The sequence below is a fragment of the Cervus canadensis genome, chromosome X, assembly GCF_019320065.1.
Source record: "Cervus canadensis isolate Bull #8, Minnesota chromosome X, ASM1932006v1, whole genome shotgun sequence".
Classification (NCBI taxonomy): Eukaryota; Metazoa; Chordata; class Mammalia; order Artiodactyla; family Cervidae; genus Cervus; species Cervus canadensis.
The window spans coordinates 18,028,991-18,056,652 of record NC_057419.1 but is presented as its reverse complement, the minus strand read 5'-3'; the positions used below and the strand labels follow the sequence as shown (position 1 = coordinate 18,056,652).

Below are 27,662 nucleotides of genomic sequence, written 5' to 3'. Positions count from 1 at the left end.
AAGTGCTCAGGGCTGGTGCACTGGGCTGACCCAGAGGGATGGGATGGGGAGGGAGGTGGGAGGGGGGATTGGGATGGGGAACACATGTAAATCCATGGCTGATTCATGTCAATGTATGGCAAAACCACTACAATATTGTAAAGTAATTCGCCTGCAGCTAATAAAAATAATTGGGAAAATAAATAAATAAAAAATCCAAAGGAGGAAAAAAAAAGGAAAACAGGTAAACAAATTGTGGTATTGTATCCCTACCATGAAATACTATTCAGGAATTAAAAAGAACAATGATATAGATTAAGTTCATAAACATAATATTGTATTGAACAAAAACATAAATGAGTAAATACTTTATGATTTTATCTATGTGAAGTTCTAGAACAGACAAAATTAATCTATGACTGGGGAAGATGTTAACTAGAAAGGGGTATGAACTTTTTGCAGCGATAGAAAAGTTGTAAATCTTGATTAGAGTGATGGTTACATAAGTGTATAATATACATTTGTTAGAAACCATCAAACTATACCTTTAAAATCTGTGAATTTTATTTTATGTAAATTTACCTTGATAAAAAATTATTGCTAAAACAACTAGGGATATAGTAGTCAAAATGTTATTAATTAAAAAGAACACAAGTGAAAAGGGAAGAAGGAACATAAACCAGATGGGCCAGATAGAAAACAAATACGGTTGTAAGATTTTGTTGTTGTTGTTCAGTCACTCATTTATGTCCAACTCTTTGCAACCCCATGGACTGTAGCATGCCATGCTTCCTTCCCTTCACTATCTCCTGGAGTTTGCTCACACTCATGTACATTGAGTCAATGATGCCATCCAACCGTCTCATTCTCTGTCTCCCCCTTCTCCTGCCCTTAATCTTTCCCAGCATCAGAGTCTTTTTCAGTGAGTCAGCACTTCATGTCAGGTGGCCAAAATATTGTAGATAGTATAGTAAGATAGTAGACATAAATCCAACAATATCAGAAATTGCATTTAATGTAAATGGATTGGGTATTCCAGATAAAAGACACAAGTTGTTATCATTATTTGTATATTTCTTAGTTTAGGTTTGTCTGTCTTACATATAAGAGATACACTTTAAATAGTAAGATACAGAAAGGTGAAAAGTAAAAGTATGGACAAAGATATACCATGCCAACATTAAGCCAAAGCAAGCTAGCATAGTGATGTTAATCTGCAGACAGTAAGAATAGAATCATGTTTCAGTTTACATGTTGTCTAGAAACTGTAGAATATACCCACATATAAAGTTAACACTGAATATTTTGTGATCCCCATTTTCACAGTGAAAAACTACCATGGGTCAGGTTTGTGAGAACATTCTTTTCAGGTGAAAAGAGCAAGCAGTGTTTTGCAGAGTCATTAGAGGGAAACAAACTTAGAAATATAGTTAATGGGAATTTTCTAGAGTTTGTAGAACTGGGAGAGTCATTTCTCTCAACCGCACACCTGGCTTTAGGAGGGCTCAGATCGAAAATTAATACTGCCAGAACCCTGTGAATTATTTGCAATGAGTATCAAGTCTTACAGTTGTTGCTGTTCAGTTACTAAATCATGTTTGACTCTTCGAGACCCCATGACTGCAGCCCACCAGGCTTCTCTGTCCTTGTGGTGAAGTTTACTATTTTTGTGAACCCTGCATGGCTCATCATGGCTTTATTTACTCTCAGCTAATCTTGTATATTATTCTGATTTTAGAAAACAGTCCAAGTTCAAATCTGGGACCCACCACTTTATAGCCAGGCATGTTAGGCTAGTTATTTAGCCTCCAGGGGCCCAAGTTTCTGTCTGCAGCTCAGCTGAGCTACGAAGAGCTGAGCTGCCAGGTGTCAGAGTAGCTGATGAAGACAGCCAGCCAAAAGAAAAGTAGCATTCAAGCATTTACTCACCTACTGTGATAGTATAAGCAAGAGCAGAGAGAGCACCAGTGACCCATGGTTCCATTTTCCACCGAGGGAGGGCCCGCTAGGTGGGTCAGCACAGGCAGAGGGATCATCTGCCTGTTGAGGGAGGCCACACAAGGGGCTGCTGCTGCTCTATGGACCTGGGAGTAGGGGAAGGGATAGGGGAGAGGCTAGGAGTAGAAAAGGACTGAGTCTGAGTGGAGGAAAGTGTGTTCAAGGATCTTGTCTTCTTCCTCTGATAAAGAGGCCTCAGGGGAGGCACCAGAGGAAGGCCCCAGATAAGAAGGAGGCCTTTGAATGAAGGTGCCTGGACTAGGAAGTCAGATACACATCAGGACGCCTGCCTCTGCTTGGGTCTGGAAAATCACGTGTAGGTTTTTGGCCAGAAGCTGGACTCCTCAGTTTCGACTGTAAAATGGGGGATCATAAATGGAATGATGGAGACTTCCCTAGCACTACAGTGGTTGGGACTCCACAATTCCAATGCAAGGGACATGGGTTCAATCTCTGGTCGGGGAGTTGAGATCCTACACTATATATAGACCAGCAAAGAAGAAAAAAAAATGGCATGATACATATAAAATGTTTAGGAGAACTCCTGGTACCACATGATAAATTCTCAAGTGTCTATTATTTTAGTGTTGTTAGTGTTACCCTTGAGTTAAAACTCCTTACTTGTGATGTTGTGATATATAATAAGAAATGTATATGTGTATATATATATATATATATATATATATATATATCTGTGTGTGTGTATATGTACACTTGACCTTTGAACAACATAGGTTTGGACCTCAAGGGTCCACTTATACTAGGATTTTTTTCAATAGTAAACACTGCAGTATTACGTGATCCTTGGTTGGTTGAATCCGAGAATTCAGAAACAAGGATATGGAAGGATGACTATAAGTTACACTCTGATTTTTGACTTTGAAGAGTTAGTGCCCCTAACACTTGCATTGTTCAAGTGTCAACTGTATTTAGTCTTCATCCTCATTTCTGGCAGGCTTCCCAGGTGGTGCTAATGGTAAAGAACCCACCTGCCAATGCAGGAAACATAATGAAATGTGGGTTTGCTCCCTGGGTTGGGAAGATCCATTGGAAAAGGAAATGGCAACCCATTCTAGTATTATTGCCTGGAGAATGTCATGGACACAGGAGCCTGGCAGGATATTGTCCATTGAGTCACAAAGAGTCGAAAGGGAATGAAGTGATTTAGCATGAACATAAGCCTCATTTTTGGCACAGAGCTCCTAAAATCCTTGGAATTTCCTGTAAGTTCAGTTCAGTTGTTCACTTATATCCAACTCTTTGCAACCCCATGGACTGCAGCACGCCACAGTTCACTGTCCATCACCAACTCCTGGAGCTTCCTCAAACTCATGTCCATCAAGTCAGTGATGCCATCCAACCATCTCATCCTCTGTCATCCCCTTCTCCTCCTGCCCTCAATCTTTCCCAGCATCAGGGTCTTTTCAAATGAGTCAGCTCTTTGCATCAGATAGCCAAAGTATTGGAGTTTCAGGACATCAGTCCTTCCAATGAACACCCAGGACTGACCTTCTCTAGGATGGACTGGTTGGATCTCCTTGCAGTCCAAGGGACTCTCAAGAGTCTTCTCCAACACCACAGTTCAAAAGCATCAATTCTTCAGTGCTCAGTTTTCTTTATAGTCCAACTCCACATACATACATGTCTACTGGAAAAACCACAGCCTTGACTAGACGGACCTTTGTTGGCAAAGTAATGTCTCTGCTATGTAATATGCTGTCTAGGTTGGTCATAGCTTTTCTTCCAAGGAGCAAGTGTCTTTTAATTACATGACTGCAGTCACCATCTGCAGTGACTATGGTGCCCCCCAAAATAAAGTCTCTTAGTGTTTCCACTGTTTACCCATCTATTTGCTATGAAGTGATGAGAAAAGGCAGAGGAACCAGAGATCAAATTGCCATCATCTGCTGGATCATAGAAGAAGCAAGAGAGTTCAAAAAAACCCATCTATTTCTGCTTTATTGACTATACCAAAGCCTTTGACTCTGTGGATCACAATAAATTGTGGCAAATTCATAAAGAGATGGGAATACCAGACCACCTGACCTGCCTCTTGAGAAATCTGTATGCAGGTCAGGAAGCAACAGTTAGAACTGGACATAGAAAAACAGACTGGTTCCAAATTGGGAAAGGAGTACGTCAAGGCTGTATATTGTTTCCCTGCTTATTTAACTTATATGTAGAGTACATCATGAGAAATGCTGGACTGGATGAAGCACAAGCTGGAATCAAGATTGCTGGGAGAAATATCAATAACCTCAGATATGCAGATGACACCACCCTTATGGCAGAAAGTGAAGAAGAACTAAAGAGCCTCTTGATGAAAGTGAAAGAGGAGAGTGAAAGAGTTGGCTTAAAGCTCAACATTCAGAAAGCTAAGATCATGGCATCCAGTCCCATCACTTCATGGGAAATAGATGGGGAGACAGTGGAAAAAGTGTCAGATTTTATTTTTGGGGGGCTCCAAAATCACTGCAGATGGTGACTGCAGCCATGAAATTAAAACACACTTACCCCTTGGAAGGAAAGTTATGACCAACTTAGACAGCATATTACATAGCAGAGACATTACTTTGCCAACAAAGGTCCGTCTGGTCAAGGCTATGGTTTTTCCAGTAGACATGTATGTATGTGGAGTTGGACTATAAAGAAAACTGAGCACTGAAGAATTGATGCTTTTGAACTGTGGTGTTGGAGAAGACTCTTGAGAGTCCCTTGGACTGCAAGGAGATCCAACCAGTCCATCCTAGAGAAGGTCAGTCCTGGGTGTTCATTGGAAGGACTGATGTCCTGAAACTCCAATACTTTGGCTATCTGATGCAAAGAGCTGACTCATTTGAAAAGACCCTGATGCTGGGAAAGATTGAGGGCAGGAGGAGAAGGGGATGACAGAGGATGAGATGGTTGGATGACATCACCGACTCAATGGAGATGAATTTGAGTAAACTCTGGGCATTGGTGATGGACAGGGAGGCCTGGCGTGCTGTAGTCCATGGGGTCGTGAAGAGTCAGACACAACTGAGCAACTGAAGTGAACTGATGGGACCAGATGCCATGATCTTAGTTTTCTGCATGTTGAGTTTTAAGCCAACTTTTTCACTTTCATCAAGAGGCTCTTTAGTTCTTCGCTTTCTGCCATAAGGGTGGTATCATGTGTGTATCTGAGGTTATTGATATTTCTCCTGGCAATCTTGATTCCAGCTTGTGATTCATCCAGCCCGGCATTTCATATGATGTACTCTGCATATAAGTTAAATAAGCAGGGTGACAATATACAGCCTTGACGTACTCCTTTCCCAATTTGGAACCAGTCTGTTTTTCTATGTCCAGTTCTAACTGTTGCTTCCTGACCTGCATACAGATTTCTCAAGAGGCAGGTCAGGTGGTCTGGTATTCCCATCCCTTTAAGAATGTTCCACAGTTTGTTGTGATTCACATGGTCAAGGGCTTTGGCGTCGTCAATAAAACAGAGATTTTTTTTTCTGGAACTCTTTTGCTTTTTCAAATATCCAATGGATGTTGGCAATTTGATCTCTGGTTCCTCTCGCCTTCTCTAAATCCAGCTTGAACATCTGGAAGTTCATGGTTCCTGTACTGTTGAAGCCTGGGTTGGAGCATTTTGAGTATTACTTTGCTAGCATGTGAGATGAGTGCAATTGTGCGGTAGTTTGAACATTCTTTGGCATTGCCTTTCTTTGGGATTGGAATGAAAACTGACCTTTTCCAGTCCTGTGACCACTGCTGAGTTTTCCAAATTTGCTGGCGTATTGAGTGCAGCACTTACACACCATCATCTTTTAGGATTTGCAATAGCTCAGCTGGAATTCCATCACCTCCACTAGCTTTGTTCATAGTGATGCTTCCTAAGGCCCACTTGACTTTGCATTCCAGGATGTCTGGCTCTAGGTGGGTGATCACACCATCATGGTTATCTGAGTCATGAACATCTTTTTTGTATAGTTCTTCTGTGTGTGTTCTTGCCACCTCTTCTTAATATCTTCTGCTTCTGTTAGGTCCATACCATTTCTGTCCTTTATTGTGCCCATCTTTGCATGAAATGTTCCCTTGATATCTCTAATTTTCTTGAAGAGATCTCTAGTCTTTCCCATTCATTTGTTTCCCTCTGTTTCTTAGCACTGATCACTGAAGAAGGCTTCCTTATCTCTCCTTGCTATTTTTATCTCTCCTTGCTATTCTTTGGAATTCCCTGTAAAGAGAGATCCAGTGGTGTGTTTTGCTAAGTTAATGAGGTGACCTTTGGGCTGCACTTAAGGATGGGGGCTGGTTGTCAGTGGAGCCATCCTTGTGATTGGAGGGTTGGAAGGTTCAGCCCTACCTCCAACAACCCCTCCCCTGTAGAGGAGGGGCTGGAGATTGAGTTCCTTTGTCAGTAGCCAGTGGTTTTATCAACCATGCCTACCTAATGAAGACTCCAGGGCTTGGGGAGCTTGCAGGTTGGTGAACATGTGGGATTTTGGGACAGGTGGCATCTGAAGAGGGCAAAGAAGCTCTGTGCCCTTCCCTATACCTTGCCATATGTGTTTCCTTCACCTGGCTGTTCCTGAGTTGTATCCTTTTATAATAAATTGGTAAGCTAGGGAGTAAATTGGAGAAGGAAATGGCAACCCACTCCAATATTCTGCCTGGAGAATCCCGTGGACAGAGGAGCCTGGCAGGCTATAGTCCATGGGGTTGCAAGAGTTGGACGTGAGTTAGCATCTAAACCACCAGGGAGTAAATGGGTTTCCTGAGTTCCGTGAGCTGCTCTAGCAAACTCATGGAACCCAAGGAGGGGGTCATGGGAACATCTGATATATAACTGGTTGGTAAGAGGAATAATAATTGTGTTGTTGGTTTAGTCACTAAGTCGTGTCTGACTCTTGCAATCCCATGGACTATAGCCTGCTGGGCTCCTCTGTTCATGGGATTCTCCAGGAGAGAATACTGGGGTGGGTTGCCATTTCCTTCTCTGTACAAAAGTCTAATAACTTGGGCTTGTGACTGGTGTCTGATGTGGGAGGACACAGTATAAGACACCCAGTAGTTGTCCAGAGAATTGTTTCTTGGAGGTGTGTGGAAACCACCACCCCCACACTTTGAAATTGGGTCCAAAAACCCAAGAGACTTGTAGTTGCTTATGTGTGTGTGCTCAGTCGCTCAGTTGTGTCTGACTCTTTGTGACACCATGGACCGTAGCCCTCCAGGCTCCTCTGTCCATGGGCTTCTCCAGGCAAGAATACTGGGGTGGATAGCCATTTCCTTCTCCAGGGTATCTTCCCATCCCAGGGATTGAACCTGAGTCTCTTGCGTTCCTGGATTTCCCTGGTGGCTCAGTGGTAAACAATCCTCCTGTCAATGCAGGAGCTGCAGGTTTCATCCCTGGGTCAGGAAGATCTCTTGGAGTAGGAAATGGCAATGCAGTCCAGTATTTTTGCCTGGGAAATCCCATGGACAGAGGAGCGGGGTGGGCTACAGTCCATAGGGTCAGAAAAGAGTCGGATAGGAGTTAGCGACCAAACAGCAGCAACAACAGATAGAGCTAGTTCCTAATCTCTGGAACCTGTGTCTGTTTCAGTGGTTGCAGACATGAAGAGAAGAGAAGGCAGTGTGGCCACGAGGGCAGAGAATAGAGTGATGCAGCCAAGGTCAAAGGATGCCAGCAGCCAGGTTTGTGGTAGTCTGATTCAGTAGCCAGAAGAAACTCATTCAGAAACTAATAAAATTACCCCTTATGAAGAATTAGGTGATTGAAACAGAGTTCGGAATAAGATTTTTTCATCGATGATCCTTTTATAGTATCTATTTTGTCAAACAAGATGAGTGCATTTACCTTTAAAATGTAAACCATCAATCTCTCCTTTAATTCAAAGATTTCCTCTCTTCACAGCTCAGACTGGGACCCTAGTCATGCAGACCACTGTGAGGAAGGGGAGTAGACAGTATTCTGGACTTCCACTTGCTCTGCTGTGCCAGCTTGCTCCTGACGTGGAGATTCAAGACAAAGAGCTTGGCTTTAGCACAGTCTGGCTATTGGTACCTCTGTCCAGGCAGCTGGCCCAACTACAGGCTCTTCATCTCATCTCTTGTTTGCATGAGCTCTTTGGAGGCCTTCACCCTGCCACATTCCAGGACCAAGGTGAGGAATGACTTCCTATGATTCCCCTATATCTCCTTCCCTTTGAATCTTAAAGCTGGTATGCAGTTCCCACAAGTCTTCTCAAGCTGAATAGTGCTGCCTTCTCTTCTTATATTTACATCACGAAAGGAGTTCAGTAGCTTTTACACAACAGTGAAAATGAGTTTCAAGAGTATATCACCCACCTTGGGCACTCCATCCAACATCTGCCTTAACAGGCGATCTATTACACAAGCAATCACAAAGTTCTGCCCTTTTCAATGCCAAAATGTTTCCCAATTCCCTTCATTTGCGTCGCCACCACCTTGTTCAGGCCACGTCTTTCACCTGGATTGTTGTGGTGGCTTCCTCACATTGCCTGTTTTGTACTGCTCTGGTCCAATCTATATCCCAAACAGTAACCAGAATACTCTTTCCAAATGCAAATCAGATCTTGTCACCTCCTGGTTCAACACAAGTCAGATGCTTCCCACTGACCTCCTAGTGAACCCCTTGACATGATTTTACAAGACCATCGTGATCTGGTCACTGTGTATAATACTTCTTCAGCATTATGTGATATCTTCCTCTGCCTCCCCCACTGCTCACTAATCATCCCATTCCTTCTTTCCTAGTTCTATCCTCTTATTTATTTTCCCTTTCTTGCAAATACTAATCAATCAATATCTCTTTCTTCCTCTCTCCCTATCCAGGCTCCCCTCCCAGCCTTCCCCCTTCTTATTCCCTAGCCTGGCGTAATCTTCCCTCCATTCCTTACTGGTATACGTCCTACTTCTCCTTTGTGTCACAATTTAAAGCCAGTTGATGGGAAAAGTCTTTGCTGATCCCTCAAGACTAGGTTAGAGTCATGTTTTATATATTCCCACAACCACTAAACTAATTTTAGTGTATTGTAATACCCATCATGTGGGAATTATAATTTCCCATCTCATTTGTTCTTTTTGGTTTGTTTGTTTCCCAACTAGAAAGGAAGCTCATTGAGGGCATGAACTTTTAAGAATTTAATCAATAGAAGGTACAGAATAAAAATGTGATCATTGGAGGTCACATACATGAATAAAACCTAATAGAATTTAATATCAAAATTAACTGAACTATTCAATGCAAGGAAGTGGTAATAAATAGCATTTGTTAGGGTGCAAATCCAATTAGACCTAGATTTTACCTCCTTGAAGGTTAAATCTAGAAAAGACAACTGAGAAAGTAGATGGCAATAATCTCAGCTGTCTAAATTTTTACATAAAATAGTATTTTATTACTAAAATGCATTTTGTTACAGTTATATAAGATGTTAACATAAGAAGAGTTTGGAGGACTGGTATACAGGAACTCTATATGGAAACTCAGGGTTCCCCAGGTGGCTCAGATGGTAAAGAATCTGCCTGCAATGCAGGAGATGTGGGTTTGATCCCTGGGTCAGGAAGATCCTGTGGAGAAGGAAATGGCAACCCACTCCAATATTCTTGCCTGGAAAATTTCATGGACAGAGGAGCCTGGTGGGCTACAGGCCATGGGGTTGCGAAAGAGTTGGACACAACTGATCGACTAAGCACATACAGGAACTCAAATTTAAAAGTTTTAAAAATGCTTTTTTTGCATGCATTCTTTCCTTAGCTATGAAATCCCCTTCAAAAAAATGAATTCCACAAATAAGTCAAGACAAAAGAGAACATTTTTCAAAATTAATACTGATCTAGAAATTCAGATATAGATATTTGAAGTACCTAAAATATTCTATTCATTGCTTTACTAAAGTATAATTGTTTTGATCTGTTATAAATTTCTTTTATTGCTATAAAGATAAATGCATATACAGAAAATTGATATTTTTACCATAAGCAGCTTTGAGTCTCAAAATTCCATAATGCCTACAATGGCTAAAATATTGTTTAGGTAAGAAACTGCCACATCAATTTAGTTGAAATATACTACAATTTTACCACAATCCAGTAGTAGGTTATATGCCTCAATTACAGAAAACCCTTGAGAGAGGAAAAAAAAATCACATGAAAAGTGAAGCCCCATACTGAGGATATAAGCTTGATAAAAGCCAGTAAAACAGGGAAAAAGACATCTATCTAATTTCATGTTTTCAATATATATGTATATTCCGAAAATGCTGCCATCTAACAGATTAACCCTCTGTCATACAGTTGACAAATGATGATGACAGTTGACATAACATGGGACTTCCCTGGTGGCTCAGATGGTAAAGAATCTACCTGCAATGTGGGAGACCTGAGTTCAATCCTTGGGTCAGAAGATCCTCCGGAGAAGGGAATGGCTACCCACTCCGTTATTCTTGCCGGGAGAATTCCATGAACAAAGGACCCTGGGGGGCCACAGTCCATGGGGTCACAAAGAGTCAGACACCACTGAGAGACTAACACTTACACTTTCATGACATGACATAGAACATAACAGAATAAGATAAAAACATTGAATGTGATATATATATGACCTAATTATTTAAACAGATGATTATTCCAGAAGGTTCTCTTTTAGTCTGCTAAATTCGTGTAGTCACATAACCAGGCCATGTTAAACTAATGTCAAGTGATATTAAGTGGGGGCTTTTCTTATTGTCTGGGGTGTCCCATGAAGCCCCCAGAGCTGAGACCAACAGGTGTCAAATGTCTAGTCACTCTCTTGGCAGGTGATGACTGAATCACATAAGTGGTTGGTTCAGTGCCCACCTCCTACCTCCAGCTTATTCAGGAGAAACTCAGAGAGACTTATTAGAAAAATTAGAGATTTCTCAAAATGAAAAGCAATGAGAACCACCTGATATTTTTGTTTTCTTCCTCATCAGGAAGAAAACATATTTTGTTTTCTTCTCTCTTCCTTCAAAGTTAGGTCAGGGAGGTCAAGGAGGCAACAAGAAACTCCTTTGGGGAAATGGGAGCATAGGGCTAGGAAAGAAGGAATGGGATGATTAGTGAGCAGTGGGGGAGGCAGAAGAAGATATCACATAATGCTGAAGAAGTATTATACATAGTGACCAGATCACGATGGTCTTGTAAAATCACGTCAAGGGGTTCACTAGGAGGTCAGTGGGAAGCATCTGACTTGTGTTGAACCAGGAGGTGACAAGATCTGATTTGCATTTGGAAAGAGTATTCTGGTTACTGTTTGGGATATAGAATTGGACCAGAGCACTACAAAACAGGCAATGTGAGGAAGCCACCACAACAATCCAGGTGAAAGACGTGGCCTGAACAAGGTGGTGGCGACGCAAATGAAGGGAATTGGGAAACATTTTGGCATTGAAAAGGGCAGAACTTTGTGATTGCTTGTGTAATAGATCGCATGTTAAGACAGATACTGAATGGAGTGCCCAAGGTGGGTGATACCCTTGAAACTGATGTTCATTGTTGTGTAAAAGCTACTGACTCCTTTGGTGATGTAAATATAAGAGGAGAAAGCACCCATATTCTGTGTGGGAAGACATGTGAGAACTGCATATGTGCTTCCCAAGATTCAAAGTTAGGAAGACTTATAAACTTGGGCCAGAAAGATCTCTTCTGCAAACCAGTGGTAGAGACAGACAATGGGACCCTATAAATACAGTGAGTGAGGAAAGGGGGCTTGTGAACAGAGACCAGGGCAGGTTTTGGAGTTTATGGAGAAGGGCTGGTTTAGGCATAGTCTATGGCTTTAGCTGGAGGCTCCTCCAGACCTAACCTCGCGAGCTATTACGGTCCATGATGTGGCAATCCTTGTAGCCTGAGATGGGCTGTTGACCAGACTTTCCAGCAGAAGTCAACTGTACGGAACTTGTTTACAACTGCAAAATTGTGGGAGAACTCTGACAGAAAGCAGTTCTCTACTTGTTTCTCCAGAGAGCGTTTGTATGAAAAATTAATACCATACTTTGTGTCCTGGTCCCACTTCTGGAATTGGGTAAGGCCCTGGAGGCTGTGGTCAATTGTGGGGAGATGTGACATGGAGGGAGGAAGTGGACTTGCTGTTACCAGCAGGGGTAGAGCCTTGAATGTATAATTGTTCATGTCTGTATTGTCTTCTGTGATGGTGAAACAGGTGACACTGGTCCTAATTGGGTGTTAGGAGTGAAGGAGAAGGAGGAATAAAGGATGTTTCTTAGGATTTTGCTTTGGGATCTGAGTCAACAATGGCATCATTCCCAGACATGTGGAATTTACTTTCTATGTATGTCCTGTACTTGGCTAGGTTTTTATGTCTCTATCCAGACACCAGTTAGTAACTAATATTTGCATAGTGCATTACCATTTGTCAAGAGTTTTCACACATTATCAAATGTGGTGCTTTCCAGCGTCCTACAAGTTCACTGGGCAGTCCACTATTTCTCCTTATTATGATAAGGAAATTGAAGCTCAGAGAGGTGGAGTGAGTTGCTCAAGGTGGTAAGAGTTCCAACTGAATATTACCACCTGAAGATCAAATCCAGTTCTTCCAGTTCGTTTGCTTGATCATTTATACATCCATTCTTTATTTCTTACAGAAATATTTCTCCAGATGCTTCCTAGACCAGTTACGGGTACTCTCCGGAGATACAAAGATGTGCATGAAGGTCCTTCCCTGAAGGTCTGGCACAATCAGATGTGTTCATACATAAGAAAAACACAAGTAGATTTCTCCAAAAGAGTAGAGGTTTTATAAGGGTGCAGAGGAGTTCACGTGAATGATTTGTAGGAGATGTCAGATGAAGAGGGAAGAAAGACACGCCAGGCAACTGCTTTTTCTTACTGCATGCTCTATGGTTCTCTGATTTCAGAATCTTGAATATCACGGAGAGAAGTGTGGAGTTAATGAGACTGAATTTTACCTTTTATGAAAAGTTTGGAAAGAAGGACTAAATTGAGGTAAAGCCTTGTTTTATGCAAATGGTTAAATTTAATGAATAGATTGTTCCTTTAAAGTTCTTTTTTAAAAAGTCAGCTATGCAATAAAAGGAATTACATTTCCAAGATGGGTAATTTTCTCTATTGTATTTCACAGTTTGAACTCAGAATACTAAACATTCCTCCAAATTACAAAGCAGAGGAAATAGAAGTTTCATAACTAACAAATGAAAAATCACAACTGTTCACCAGGGTAGAATGGAAATCTATTTGGAGCAAGTGAAAATATGGTGGTCCCGTTGATCCTTAGTGGAAAAATATTATGACATTTCTATGCAAAGAGAAGTTACAAAGTTAGACCATTCTATCCTAATTCAGTTTGAACACTATTCCTCTCCAAAATTAAATGGTATAACGTGCCATCTGTTCATATTGAATTGGATGTCCTCTGGATTTTCTTGCATCATAATTTATGTCATTTCTATACCTCCACACCCATCTTTTTGTATCAGCTAATGGATGAGAGACCAACACTAACTTCCCTCTCCCAAGTCCTGTGCTGCCTTTAGCACCATCTCTACCATGAAGATTTCTCATCCCACCTCTCCATAGCCCCATCTTCTCTTTTCCCTTTAAGATATGAATCTAATTACTTTGCTGTTGATAGTAACAGTAAGATCTTCCTTGAAGAGCATTGTTAGAGGTGGCAAATGAATCATCAAGTGGAAAGAATATGATTTAGACTGACCCATCTCTGAAGCCAGAACCCTGCCAGTGACCCAGAGCATGACTCTGCTGTGGACAGAGGGTATCTGAGCTTTAGTCCTGGCTGAGATCCTAACAGGGCTCTCTCCCAGGGTGGTTCACCTCACTTGAATCTAGAATGCACACACTGAGGCCTTTGTCTCAGTAAATGTTGACCAAGTGAATGAGGCCCTGGAACAGACCCCTAACCTGTCTGGTTCAGTCGCTTACCACATTGGAGACATTCCTTTGAAGGCTTCTCTGTCCCTGGAAATGAATTGATCTCTGTCACTCAGATGGTTTGATCTATTTATTTGTTGGTAAATCCTAAATTCAGAATTCATCGCTTCTCCTTCTATGTCTCCTCCCCCCTTTCCTCCCCTCCCCTCCTCTTTTCTCTTTCATTCCTAACAATAGACCCTTTGCATTCCCCGGCGTTCCATCTCAAGAATCCATGAGCTCCTGGGAACTGCTCTGGACTATAATTTTTCCTGTTAATCCTCATAGAAGAGAGAATAGAGAAAAAGCACAGAACAAAAACCCAAACAAAACACAAAACCAGGAAACAAAACCCAGGTCCCTCTGACTTCTTCAGCGGATGGCCCTTCTTCTATGTCTCATCTATTCTTCAGTCCTGTCAGTTCTTGTGTTTAACAAACAGCCTCTCAGATCAACTCCTTCCCACTTCCAGCTCTAGTCCTCATTATCTCACATTTTACTTATTACAGTGAGCTGTTCCTTGGTCTTCCTGACTTTGCTTTTTTCTCTTTTGTTTTCTCTGTTCTGTTGCAGATTAGTCTCCCTGGAGATCTATTTTTATCTTGATATCTCCTTTCTTCTTGGCGAGTAGGAGAGGGTGACACCCTTTGCTGTGCTAACTCATACGCAGAGGCTCCCTCCAGGCACTCTGAGTCAGCCATCCAAGGGCCCCAGGTCACCTGGCTGCTCTGCTTCCCACTCCTGACACCCACATCTAGACCTGCAGAGCCTAAAGCATAGCCACTTTTAGTTTATTTAGTTTTATTTGATTTGTTTTTAAATTTAAGAACTGAAGCACTTTTGTCAATGTGGTTGGGAATATTAACAGGAAATGATTTTTAGTATTTGATTAAGTTATGGGGAAACTTTTATGTATATGTATTTGCAACTGCTTGGGTAGGTGAATTCATCTTTTCAATTGTAAATTTTATAGAATCTAAGTGCAGATTATTTCTGATGAGTTTAACATCCAAATTGAGGTATGCTGTAAGTGTGGACTGCATGTTAGATTTCAGAGACTTAGTAAAAAAATGTAAAATATGACATTAATAATTTTTATATAGAGAGTACATACTGAAATAATATTTTATATGTTTTGAGTTAGATAAGATATATTTTAAAAGTGAATTTAATCTGCTTTTTACTTTTTTAAATAGGGCTGCTAGAAAATTTTAAATTATACATGTAACATGTATTATATTTCTATCAGACAGTGCTAGTCTAGAACAATTGGGTCATTTTATTTATTCTCTCTTCAATTTAGATTTTCCAGGGCAGGTTAAATTTTTAATATTTCCTGTAACCACCCCCTCCATCTTCATAAATAATTCATAACTGTTAGATAACCTGTTCGAGTGAATGATTTAGAAAATGTGATCTAGGCTTCCAGCCCCTTCTAGTGTTTTCTAACATTGTTCTCTGCATCTGGAACATCCAACTCAGATGACCTGTCCCACCCCATCTTGACCATCCTTGACCACATGCCATGGGTTGATGTCTCTTATCTCTTAATTCCCAGAGCATCTAGATTTAGTTTCTACACACTCAGATTCATTGCCACCCTCCACACCACTTTGCATTGTTCTGACTTCTTACATGTAAAACTTCCCTTCTCTTCTAGAAAGTTCAATCACTGAGTCAAGCATCATGCTTTCTTTTTCATTTGACCCATCTACCAGATTTAAACTATGATTTCCTTTTTGAGCAACACAAAGGCTCAATAAGGACCAGTGCAAGAATATTCCAAATAGTTGAATTGTACCCTTACCGAGTTGCCAAATATTAAACTTGGCTATTATAATAAATTAAGGAAATATATTTATAATTTTGAAGATGTACTGGAAAAGGAGTTTTCCATGGAGTCAGCAAGCTAAGATTTTAGTTCTATTCCTGCCTGTCTGGGCACCTGACCTTGGACAAGTGTACTTCACCTTTCCAGAACTTTCTTCATATAGAAAACAGATAAGCTCTAAGATACATTGCAAATAGCATGTTTTATAAGTCTGTGACGGAAATCTTTCTCAAATGCCTTGCATACTACTCTGAGTTTTTAAAATAGAACATGCTGAGCAGAAATTAGCATTTTTTAAAATGTCAGAGTCATTATTAGGGATGTCAATTATTATACACTGACAGTGTAATGCAGCTAAGGGGTTATTGTGATGTGTATGACTGCTTACTCTCCAGAGCAGCGGTTTGTATTTGTTAATTAATGTCTGCCCTTTAATGTCCTCTTTTAATGTCAGACTGTCACCTGTCACTTATTGCTAACGCTGATCTTGCCTGTATTAATACCTTCCCTGTCCTCATCCCATGTAATTTGGGATTCCTAACCTAAGGTGATGTTGGGAAACCCGATCATGAGGAGCTTATTTGACTTCTGTCTGAAATTGGGAATTTAGTCCCTCAACAACCATTTATTGGGTCCCTGTACCTGTGTGCAAGATGGTGCAGGGGCTGAAGAAGAAATCATTTGTGAGACATCTGCACAGTGAGAAAAGTGTCTGAACTTCAGTGCAGAGGGTTTGTAGGCCTTTTCTTCACTTGTTCGTTTCCAACTCCTGTCCTGATGGCTAAGTTTCCCAGACAGGTCACCTATAGATAATAGAGGGCCTAATGATAATAATGGTTAATCAACACAGTGAAGAACTCTCACAGAAGTATGCAAAGAGACAGAACAGAACAGAAAGTCAAGATAGGTTCCATGTATGTGCTTGAACTGGATATATAAAAAAGTAGTTTCCCGAGACAGAGAGAAAAGCATGGGCTATTTAGTGTCTCATTAAATTCCTACAAAAAAACCTTGTGAACCAGGTAACACTATTCTCCCCACTTTATAGATTAGACAAAGAAAGGTTCTGAGATTTGCCTAAAGTCTCCATGGTACATCTGAAAGAAAGTGTATTATCTTTGGTCTGTTTCTCCCCTTCCTTAGTACTGAGTCCTATTATATGTTAAATGATCTGAACACTTCTAGAGGTCCAGAGAAGCAAATAGAAAAGCAGTTCTCAACCGGTAGTAATTTTACCCCCCAGGGACATTTAACAGTGTCTAGAGACATTTTTGGTTCTCCAGACTGAAGTGGGAGAGATGCTGTTGGTATCCAGTGGATCTAGACCAGGGATGCTGCTAAATGTTCTGCAATACAGGGCAGCTCCCAAGGATGGCCCAGCTCTGAAGATCAATAATGCCAAGGGTGAGAAACCTTGCAATAGGTAGAAAGAAAGCTTAGTCCTTCTCTACTGTGGATTGGATTAAAACAAATAATTATTGGAAGTCTGTTTTTATTTATTTTTTTTTTCTTGGTTACACCATACTGAAGCAAGGAACAAGTAGGAGGAAGGTGGGAAAGAGCTTGAAAATACCTGGACACATTTTTATTTTATCTTTTCTATGGAAATATGAGTAAAATCTAAAGATCTGCTACATTTCTGTAGCAAACAATACTAATATTTGCCACTGAGATTACTCGTCTTTTCTGGGGCTGTGCTAAGGGGTGGGGGGCCTGTTCAGCCCATGCCTCTTGCAGTTAGGTGTAGTCATGTGACTGAAATGGAAATTATGGGTGGAAGCCTGTTCATGATTTTTCATGTTGTCATCCTAGACCACAGCAACCATGGAAGTGTATATTGGTATGGAGAAACCATAATATCTAAGCGATGTGGAAAACTGCACCAATGGAGAACAGCAATCCCACCCAGTCTCCAGGTCTGCTAGACTTTGCATTAGTAAGAACCAATCTTTTTTGTGCTATATTACTGAGAATTTTGAAATTATTATTGTAGTGTATTCTAACTTATCCTAATACATCCAAGTTAATTAGCAAGTACTCTGAGATTCTTGAACCACCCCACCCCCAGTCCCGCCAAATTTCTGGGGGTGTTGCTTCTGCCTAGGGTTTCAGGATGTATTGATATTTTACATACGGATTCATTCACATTGCTTTCTCAAATTCCAATTAGCATTGAAGTCCTAGAAAGATGTTAGTCTTTATAAAAATCCAGTGAGTCGGCAGTAAGCTCCAAATGTTCTCACACATAGTTTCTGGGACTGCATGTGAAAGAGTATATTTTTTAGACTTTGAAAAATACATTTTTATGTCTGAAATGATTGTTGTTGACATTAAAATATATCCTGAATTGTGACATCTCAAGCTTGATGGCTTTTACCTACTCATTATATAAATTCCATTATGTAAGCTAGAAGATAAAACCTTATTTCGTTTACCTGAGTTTCTAGATTAGAGATTGTGAAAATTCTAGGACAATGGTAATCAACCTCTCATCTTCTGTTCCACACATTTCTTTCTCTCTTTCTCCCTAATTTGAATCAAAACCATGTCATTATTTCTCTCACCTGTTGGAAACGGTTTACCTTTTTTGGTAAGGTAAGTCTTCAGAAACCAAAGACCAATCTTTTTAGGTTATCGTCAGTCCCTTGTAATGTTACTTTATATCTATGATCCAGCATGCTTTTTACCACCCTCCTTCTATAAGTTTATCCATTTTAACTTATATTTAACATATTTATTATTGCATTTATTTACCTGCTCAGAAACATCTATGTACTTCATAGCACTCCTTTAACTTTACTATGAGCTATAACTGTAACATAAGGGTCAGCTGCCTATAGGAGTTTCTTCTCCTCTTTTTCCTTGGATGTCAAGTAAACTGCCCTGAATTGCAGTCCCTTGGGTGGGAGAAAATCTAACATGCTGACTAAAGACATCCAGACTCTTCTGTGCACCTGATTTTCTTGTGGTCGGTCCACACTGTGGCCTGTTCCCCTGTCACCCCTGGTCAGACAGGGCAGCACGGTCTGTGTGCACACGCCCATCAGGACAGTCAAGATGATCCATACAACACTGCATCACAGGCACGCCGCTTCTGAAGCATGCAGGGGCCATCCGCATTACCGGGAATTGCTCAGTGGGGGTCTTTCTTTTCAGACTTAGCATGTCACTGTGATACTGGGCTCTCCTTCATCTTCACACTCTCCTGACACAGTCTCTACCCTGCTCCTTCTCAGGGCTCTCCCTCCATCTCTCTCAAGCCCTCCTCACCCCACTCCTTTGAAGCCCAGAATCCCCCCTCTAGTATGTCCTGCACTTTGACTTTCCTAACCTTTAACTCAACCCTAGTCCAGCTTCTGTAGTTTATTTTTGGCCACGCAGCTTGCAGGGTCTTAGTTCCCCAACCAGGGATTGAACCCCTGCTCTCAGGAGTGAAAACATGAGTCTGATTTTTTTTTTCAATGCTAAGTATATGGTTTTATTATCAACAACCAGGACTGACTTGGATTGACAACGGATTCTGTTATATAATAGTTTCAGGAAGAATTGCTACAGAGCATTGTTTATCAAACTAATATACTCAAATATGTAAACATCTCTCCATATTAAATTCCTTATGGAAAGCATCCCTATCTAGCAAGCTAATTACTTGCTTATTTAAGGGTACATTTTGTAATTAGAATATATTGAAAGGTTATGTTACTTTGTGGGAATCTTACTAAAATATCATGTGCATCAGGTAAATATTTGGGTGTCCTGCTTTAAATTTTGTCTAAGTGAAAGTCTTTTAGGGATATTGATCTATACATTTGGCACCAACATCTTATAAATGTCTTTATGTTAACATGGCACCTAATCTCTTTCTGAGCAAAATCTTAGCTCTGGTTGGGATTTATTTCTTGGCCTGTCACTGCAAGTATCAAAACTTATTTTCAGGAATACCTGATTTTTCAACTCCTTGTTCTAATTCTTAACCCAGCTTAGTTGAACCAAAGCATATAGCTGTATCCTTCATAGGAGCATAGAATAGCTATTTTCCAACCCAACTTGTAACTTCACCGTAATTATCAAATCCTTATTTAAGAAGGATTGTCCAAAAACATGCAGTTTATTGATTCCTTTAGATGTTTTGAAATTCATACCTTGACTGCTGAAAGCTACATTTTTATGCTACATTGTTTTGACTTTCATAAAATTGCCTTTACAAAGTTGTGTTTTATCCTCTGTTCATCTTGAAGAATAGAATACAGAAGAGTTCAGTGAATCCTGCTAATAACAATGATATGTTGATAATAATCATGATAATACTCATTATTAATTATATGATGATAATTCTTAAATTCGAAAGCATGAGGCTTAACCACTGCATGACCAGGGAATTCTCCTGCTTCTTTATTTGATAAACTTCAGCCAGAGATTCTGCCAAATAGAGGCCCTCTACTCTGAGTATACACCCTTTGGAACCACAGGCTTTCAGATTAGTGTTTTCTTTTATCTAGCACATTGTTAGAAATGGAAGTTCCTAATTTCTAGAACAAGAAGAAAGCTATATGAGGCCTCCAGGCATTTGAGGAGCGTGAGAAGGAGTAGAGGACTTGGTGGCAAGAAAAAGTAGCATGTGAGAGCACAAGAGGCTTGTTGATCTGTGGTTGATGGGGTCAGAGTGGTCAGAATGGCCAGTGCATGGAGGCTCTTGGGAAGTATCATGTGGGCAGAAGAAAGCTTTTGAAAGAAGTGAAGGAGCAGAATGCCATGCTCAAAACTACATTCTAGAAAGATCACTCTGGCTTGGGTCAGAGGGCCACGGTGTCAAGTCTAGACAAGAGTTATAAGACTTTGATTGCAGAAGGAGCTATAGCGACTTCCCTGGTGGTCCAGTGACTAAGACTCTGTACTCCCAATGCAGGGGGCCTGGGTTTGATTCCTGGCGAGAGAACTAGGTCTCACGTTCCACAGCTAACAGTTTGCATGCTCAATGAAGATTCTCCATGCTGCAACGAAGATCAAAGATCAAAGACACTGAGTGCTGCACCTAAGACCCAGTATAGCCAAATAAATAAGTAAATTTTTTTTAAAAAAGAATGAACTATAAAATGAGAGGGCTGTTGCAGGACAAGGATAGTGATGTGAAGTGGATTTGAGAGCTATTGTGCAGTGGGATTGAAGGGGCTCTGCAACTGTGTGGGCAGATGAATCAGTGAGAGGATGAACCCGACTTGAGCAGAAGAGGGGTGCTGGTGCCCTCTCTGAGGCGAGGTGACATGGAAGGAGGAGCACTCTGTGGGGGGTGGGGGCGGGGGAAACCATGGATTCAGTTATGCCCATGGTGTGTTTGAGGTACCAGTGCCACCCTCTCAAAGATGTTGAATCAGCAGCTGTAGACCCTCAGATACCAGCGCCCATGGACTTAGCATGCTTGGTTTTGAATGTTCTTAAGGAGCATGACAGGGCTTCCCTGGGGGCTCAGGCAGTAAAGAATCTGCCTGCAATGCAGGAGACCCAGGTTTAATTCCTGGGTCAGGAAGATCTCCTGGAGAAGGGCGTGGCAACCCACTCCAGTATTCTTGCCTGGGAAATCCCATGGACAGAGGTGCCTGGTGGGTGACAGTCCATGGGGTCACAAAGAGTCAGACACGACTTAGCAACCAAACCACCACCACCACCACCACCACCACCAAACAGGACGTTGCTCTACAACACAAATATATATCAGAAAGTGATGGGTGATGCTTAAGGGTGAATCACTGGTGCTTAAGGGTGAATCATGTGGCCTACAAGTGAGACTCACACAGCTACTTTTTGGGGGATCAGGAGAATTCAGGAAGGATGGGTTCAGAGATAAAAGTCAGAAATGGTGGCTAGTACAGTGAGGAGGAGGAGACAATAAATACCATCTGAGCCTATGGAATCTGAGTGGACAGAGTGACATAGAAAAGCCACTCTAAAGTCAGCACTGGAGCTTGGGTGGTATCAAGACTGGAGCTGTAGGTTAGCAAAACAGAAGTGGGATCCCTTTTGCCGAACTGCAGCCTTTGATGTCTTGATTTCTTACCTCTGCTAAACTGTGTGGAGCCAAGAAGCAGGCCCTCACCTTTTGAGTTTGCTCACCTTTCTTCAAGGCACCCCTTGCAATTGGCAGAGGCAGGTAGTTGTTTAACAATCTGCAGAGAGATTGAGGTAATGAACTTGGAAAAGAGGATGAAATCTAACCCAAGTCAGCAGAACTATATCTGTTATGTCTGAGTGCCAAGGATGAAAAGCAAGCATGGTGTTTGAAGCCAGAAACATACTAATTTTTTTACTTCTGACACTTTTTCTGATCTTAACTTTACTAATATTTACATAATATTCCCTGTGCCTTCCTCCCCTTCAGCACCACCCCCCCCCACCAAAAAAAAAAACTCTGCATAAGTTTCTTCTCTCCAACACTCTTCTGCCCCCAACCGCACCCCCCACCCTACCTACACATATCCAAAGTTATTACTGGGTAATTTAATTCAGAAAGGCATTTCAAAATGTAATTTCTTCATTGATGAGGAAATACATGGTGATCATTTTATTTTATTTATTTTTTTTTGAATTTATCAAAATCCCTGTATTTATGTTTGTGATATTATTAAGCTTTAAAAAATATATATATATGTATACACACATATATATATGATCTGTTGCAATTTCTTTCTCTTGTACTAAATGTTTTTTTTTTTTATTTCCACATTTCTTTTTTTTTTTTATTTATTTATTTATTTATTTTTTTCCAGTGGGTTTTGTCATACATTGATATGAATCAGCCATGGATTTACATGTATTCCCAATCCCGATCCCCCCTCCCACCTCCCCATGGTGATCATTTTAAAACATTGAGTGGCAAAGGAATTCCTGAGGTCTTTAAGACAACAGATTAAACTGGAGTCTTGTTCTGCAATAACATTTGCCGGGACCAGGTTTATTGCTGAAATCCCAGTGGCATGTTTGTTTTGTCTCAGCTCCGTACATGCTCATGGCTAATCAACAGACAGGTCTTGAAATCGCTGGGTGACCTGTACATCTTGTCCCTAGGAATAAATATCACTCCCTTTGGGAGAGCTCAAGGCTGAATGAGTCATAACCCAGTCCTTTTGGTGTGTACAAAACAGTAGTTTTCTTGGAGTCAGAGACAAATTTGTGACTGACTCTTTTCCACCAGTGCAAATGTCTTGGCTCTCAAAATGAAGCTTGGTTTTCATATCCTGGAATGAAGAGAACTTATTCAAGTCTTAGCAGGACCTCGATCTGAAGATAACAGCATTGGTGCCCTAATTTCTCCAGAATTTTTTGTATTCAGTGCACGCCAAATCTTTTCTTCTTCTGAAATATATTTTCAAGGGCTATAGTAGGAACCACTGCCTGGCGACTTTAAAGGAAAACGTTCATTGATTTAACGCCTATACATTTCTTGAGTTGTTTGATTGCATTTCAGCTTAGAAAGCAAAAGAGGGTACCAGATTCTATTATCTAATATCCTTATTCATTTGGATGTCCTGTAGTCACATGAATTGATTTTAGCCCAAACAGAATTTGTCATCTCTCTCCAGTGTTGCTTCTCCTCCCATAATTCCTGTCCTAATAGATAGTACAGCCGCCCATGCACGTATCCAGTGGGAAAGAATGGGAATTATCCAAGACTCTGCTTGCTTCTTCACCAGTCTCCAAATTCTCTCATTAAAAAAAAAATATTTATTTTTACTTTTGAATGTGCTGGAACTTTGTTGCTGCTAGGGGCTACTCTCTATTTGCAGTGCTTAGGCTTCTCATTGTGGTGGCTTCTCTTGTTGTGGAGCAAGAGCTCTAGGGCATATGGGCTTCAGTACTAGTAGCATATGGGCTTACTTGCCCCATGGCATATGAGATCTTCCCAGACCAGGGATCCCCTGCATTGACAGGCAGATTCCTAACCACTGAACCACCAGGGAAGTCCTCTAGATTCTCCTGATTCTATCTCTTCAATCTCTTATTTTCTCCTCTGTGTTCCTACACCAATGTAATTAAAGTCCCCACCATGTCTTACCTGATCTAAGGTAATAGTGTTCTGTCAAACTTTCCTGCTTCCAAAAGCTTACCATCCCTGATCTCAGCAATCAGCCTTGTGGTCCTTACAAAATGACCCTTCTATGTTGCAAATCTGATTGTTTTATTACAACTTAAGACCCCTCGATGGTCTCCAATGACTACTGAGTATGTCTGAACTCTAGTGTAACTGCCAAGGCTTTTCCTCTATGACCTGGTCTCTGCCTTCACTCCTTACCCCATGGTCTGACATTCTGCCGTGTGACCCAACGTTTCAGCCACATCATATGATGCCATGCCATCCTATGACATGCCAGGCCCCATTGCCTCACCATTCCTTTCAAGTACCCTGCATATTCCATTCTCTGCCTGCAGGGTCATTCCTCCTCTCTGATGGGGAAACTCCTAGTTATCTTTTAAGAACATCCTGTCCTTGGTAGCAGCTACCTTGTTTTTCTCGAAAGCACTCACATTACCTTACAGTAGCACTATCTGAAATTTCCTGCTTTGCTGTCAGTCTGGGAATACCTTCAGGAGAAGCCATGATCCATTTCTCTTTGACCCTCTTACCTAAATAGCCAGAAAAAGAGACTAAGACAGGTCATGTGGCCACAGTCCAAAGGTTTCAAGCAAATTACCAAGCTCTGAAAGGAGAATAAGCCACAAAGCTCTTCTTATTGTCCATCATGCTCTTTTCTTTGTGTTTTCTAGGGACTGGAGTCTTTGCACTTTATTTTCCCTAGCAGGCACCAGTGGCCTGGGGACATAGTGTTACTAAAAAGAAGTGGAGATGGAGTGGCTGTGTTAACTGTGCAAGGGGCTAGTGGTCTTTTAGATGAAAGGGAATTTGAGAATCATGATTATGCTTTGAGCTCTGTTTTTCAAACATTTAAAAACATGATCCCCCCCCCATCAGAAGGATACGCAGTTTTGTTATGATCTAATACACATAAACACATGCACAAACATACTTTGAAAAAAACAAGTGAAGAAGACATGGTTACCTTTCCTATATGGCAGGCATTCTGATGTTTCAGTTCTAATTAGTCTAGCCTGGTCTATTTTGTCTTTTAAACATTCTGGTTACGACCTAGCAAGAGATGTTTCAATTCTCCAGTGGGTCGGGATGCCTATTCTGAGGAATCCTGTTGCCAGTGCGGCCTCTCTCTGACTCAGGTACCTGCTTGTAGATGTAGATGAAGACAGCCACATTCCCAGAGGCCCTGCTGACAAACAGCTGTTTGTGGGAGGGAGCCATGCATGGTTGGTGGCATCAGTATCAAACTGAAGACGAGAATTCCTTGCAGTTTTAGAGAACTGAAAGAAATGTGCAGTGCGGCTCAATTCTGGCTCTCCCAAGAGCAGAATACAGTTGCCTGATTAACGGCTCGTGAGCTCAGTCACTGGAACGGCCGACGACTGACCCTTTGGTCCTAGGGATCTGGAAGCCTCCTCTATGGCTCCGGCAGTTGAGACTGCTTCCAGCAGCCACACCGGGCGGGGATCAGTCTCATCAGTCTTGTGCCTCTGTTTTGGTAATTTCCACTGCTGTGGTTCACTGTGCATACCAGGCTGACTGACAATTAGTGTCTGAGTATGTAAACAAAGCCCAGGCAGAATTTAAATCCCTTACTAATGAGCAGTGATGTTTGTCAAGAGAACACTGTTGTTTATTCCATTGGATTTCACCTGCAGAAATCTTGTTTGGTATTTTCACAACAGTGTGAGAGGGGAAAAGGAAATAGGAGATCAAAGCAGAGGCAAACAGCGCAAAATGACAAGTAGTAGAACTTTCAAGCCAAGTCATAAATGAACTTAGTTAATCATTAGTTAATTTAACCTAATTATTTATTAGATCAGAACATGTATCTGTTGTTCTGCCAAGCAGGTACAGAATGTATATAAGTTCAGTGAAAGAGGAAATTTTAGCTAGTATCTATTTTCCATGCTTCCTGTATTCATTTCCTAGAGCTGTTGTAACCAACTACTACCAACCAGGTGGCTGAAAACAACAGAAATGTGTTCCTTCGCACTGTGGAGGTGAGAAGCCTGAAATCAAGGTGTCAGCCAGGCCCTAGGAGAGGGTCCTTCCTTGCCTCTTCCTGACTTCTGGTGGTTTGCGCAGTCCTTGACATTCCTTGGCTTGTAAATGCATTGCTCCAATATCTGCCTCTGTCTTCACGTGGCGTTCCCCTGTGAATCTCTGTCTCTCCAAGGTATTCGTCTCTCTGTCCCTCTCAGCACAGGGTGACAGTGTTTTTGCTGGTATAAAATTCTCAAAAATTTGTTAGTCTTCAGGTGAAAATCACAGGCGTCTGAGCCATTAGACATGAGAATCCTCCACAGACCTTTCCTGAATCACAACCTCTCTATTCCTGGCTTTTGCTGAGTTGGTTGATTGGATCCATAAATCATATGTCCGGTCCCTTTAACAAACTGTTGTCCGACCACACTCTTGATGTTCTTACACACTTTCTCATTTTCTGCTGCTCTCTGAATTGGCTGAAAAATTTCCAAATCAAGTGCTGGTCGCTTTTTGCTGATCAGTTCTTTCTCAACTTGTCCCTTTCCTTTAGCATTTTATCATAAGCAGCAAGGAGAGCACTTTTCACACTTGGCTTAGATATCTCCTCAGCCAAATATCCAAGTTGATCACTTTCAAACTCTTTCTATAAAACTCTAGGACACAATCCACCCAAGTTCTTTGCCCCTTTTGAACAAAGATGTCTTTTCTCCACTGTGCAATAACATTTTCTTCATTTCCATCTGTGACCACACTAGAGGCACCTTTGCTGTTCGTATTTCTATTACCATTCTGTTCATGATGACACTGTGTATTCTCAGAGATCATAGAAGCTTTCTATACTGTGTTGCTCACATCCTCCTGAGCCTTCATCAGAATCACTTTAATGTCCAGATTCCTACCAACCATTTCTTCAAGGCAGTCTAGGCTTCTTCTGTCCAGCTCCTCAAAATTCCCCAATTTCAAACAGTTTCCACATTTTCAGGTATTTGTTACAGCAACACCCCACTTCCACATACCAAAATTTATATCTGTCAGGGATCTCCAGAGAAACAGAACTAGTAAGATGTATACAGATAAGTTACGTGTGTGTTCGTGTGCTCGGTCATGCCCGACTCTCTGTGAGCCCATGGACTGCAGCCCACCAGGCTCCTCTGTCTGTGGGATTTCCAGGCAAGATACTGGAGAGCTTCCATTTCCTCCTCCAGGGGATCTTCCTGACCCAGGGATTGAACCCAAGTCTCTTGCATCTCCTGCATTGGCAGGTGGATTCTTTACCACTGCACCACCTGGGAAGCCCGCAGATATGTTAATCTGTATCTAAATATCAAATATCCACATCTGTATATGTATATCTATCTGTCTATCTAGTTTCGCAGGATGGAAACACAGGCAGCAGTTGATGTTACAGTCTTGAGGCAGAATTTCTTCTTCAAGAAGCCTCAGTGTTTGCTCTTAAGACCTTCAATCCATTAGATGAGACTCAATCACATTATGAAGGGTAATCTTCTTAAAGTCAAGTGATTATAGATGTTAGTCACACCTACAAATACCTTCACAGAAACATCTAAATTAGTGTTTGATTAAATAACTATAGCCTAGCCAAGTTGATATATAAAACTAGCCATCACACCCCCAAAGTCAGACTTGGTCATATTCTGTTATGAATTATCACTAGGTATCTGATCCTTTATAAACTTGAAGTATCATTTGCTAATATGTTTATTTATGGCAGAAAGCAAAGAGGAACTAAAGAGCCTCTTGATGAGGGTGAAAGAGGAGAGTGAAAAAACTGGCTTAAAACTCAGCATTCAAAAAACCAAGATCATGGCATCTATGGGATGTCATCACTTCATGGCACTT

The 27,662-nt window shown here is 41.2% G+C and overlaps 1 protein-coding gene across 1 annotated transcript in view; it reads left to right on the top strand.

Annotated features, from left to right (window-relative positions):
- Positions 1–18,271, top strand: part of FANCB (FA complementation group B) — a 66,502-nt gene extending 48,231 nt beyond the window's left edge. Inside the window, exons 10-12 of the transcript XR_006267483.1 lie at positions 7,865–8,113; positions 12,870–12,957; positions 17,543–18,271. The gene's annotated coding sequence lies outside the window, so the exon portion shown is untranslated. The remainder of the gene's footprint in view (positions 1–7,864; positions 8,114–12,869; positions 12,958–17,542) is intronic.
- The last annotated feature ends 9,391 nt before the right edge of the window (positions 18,272–27,662 follow it).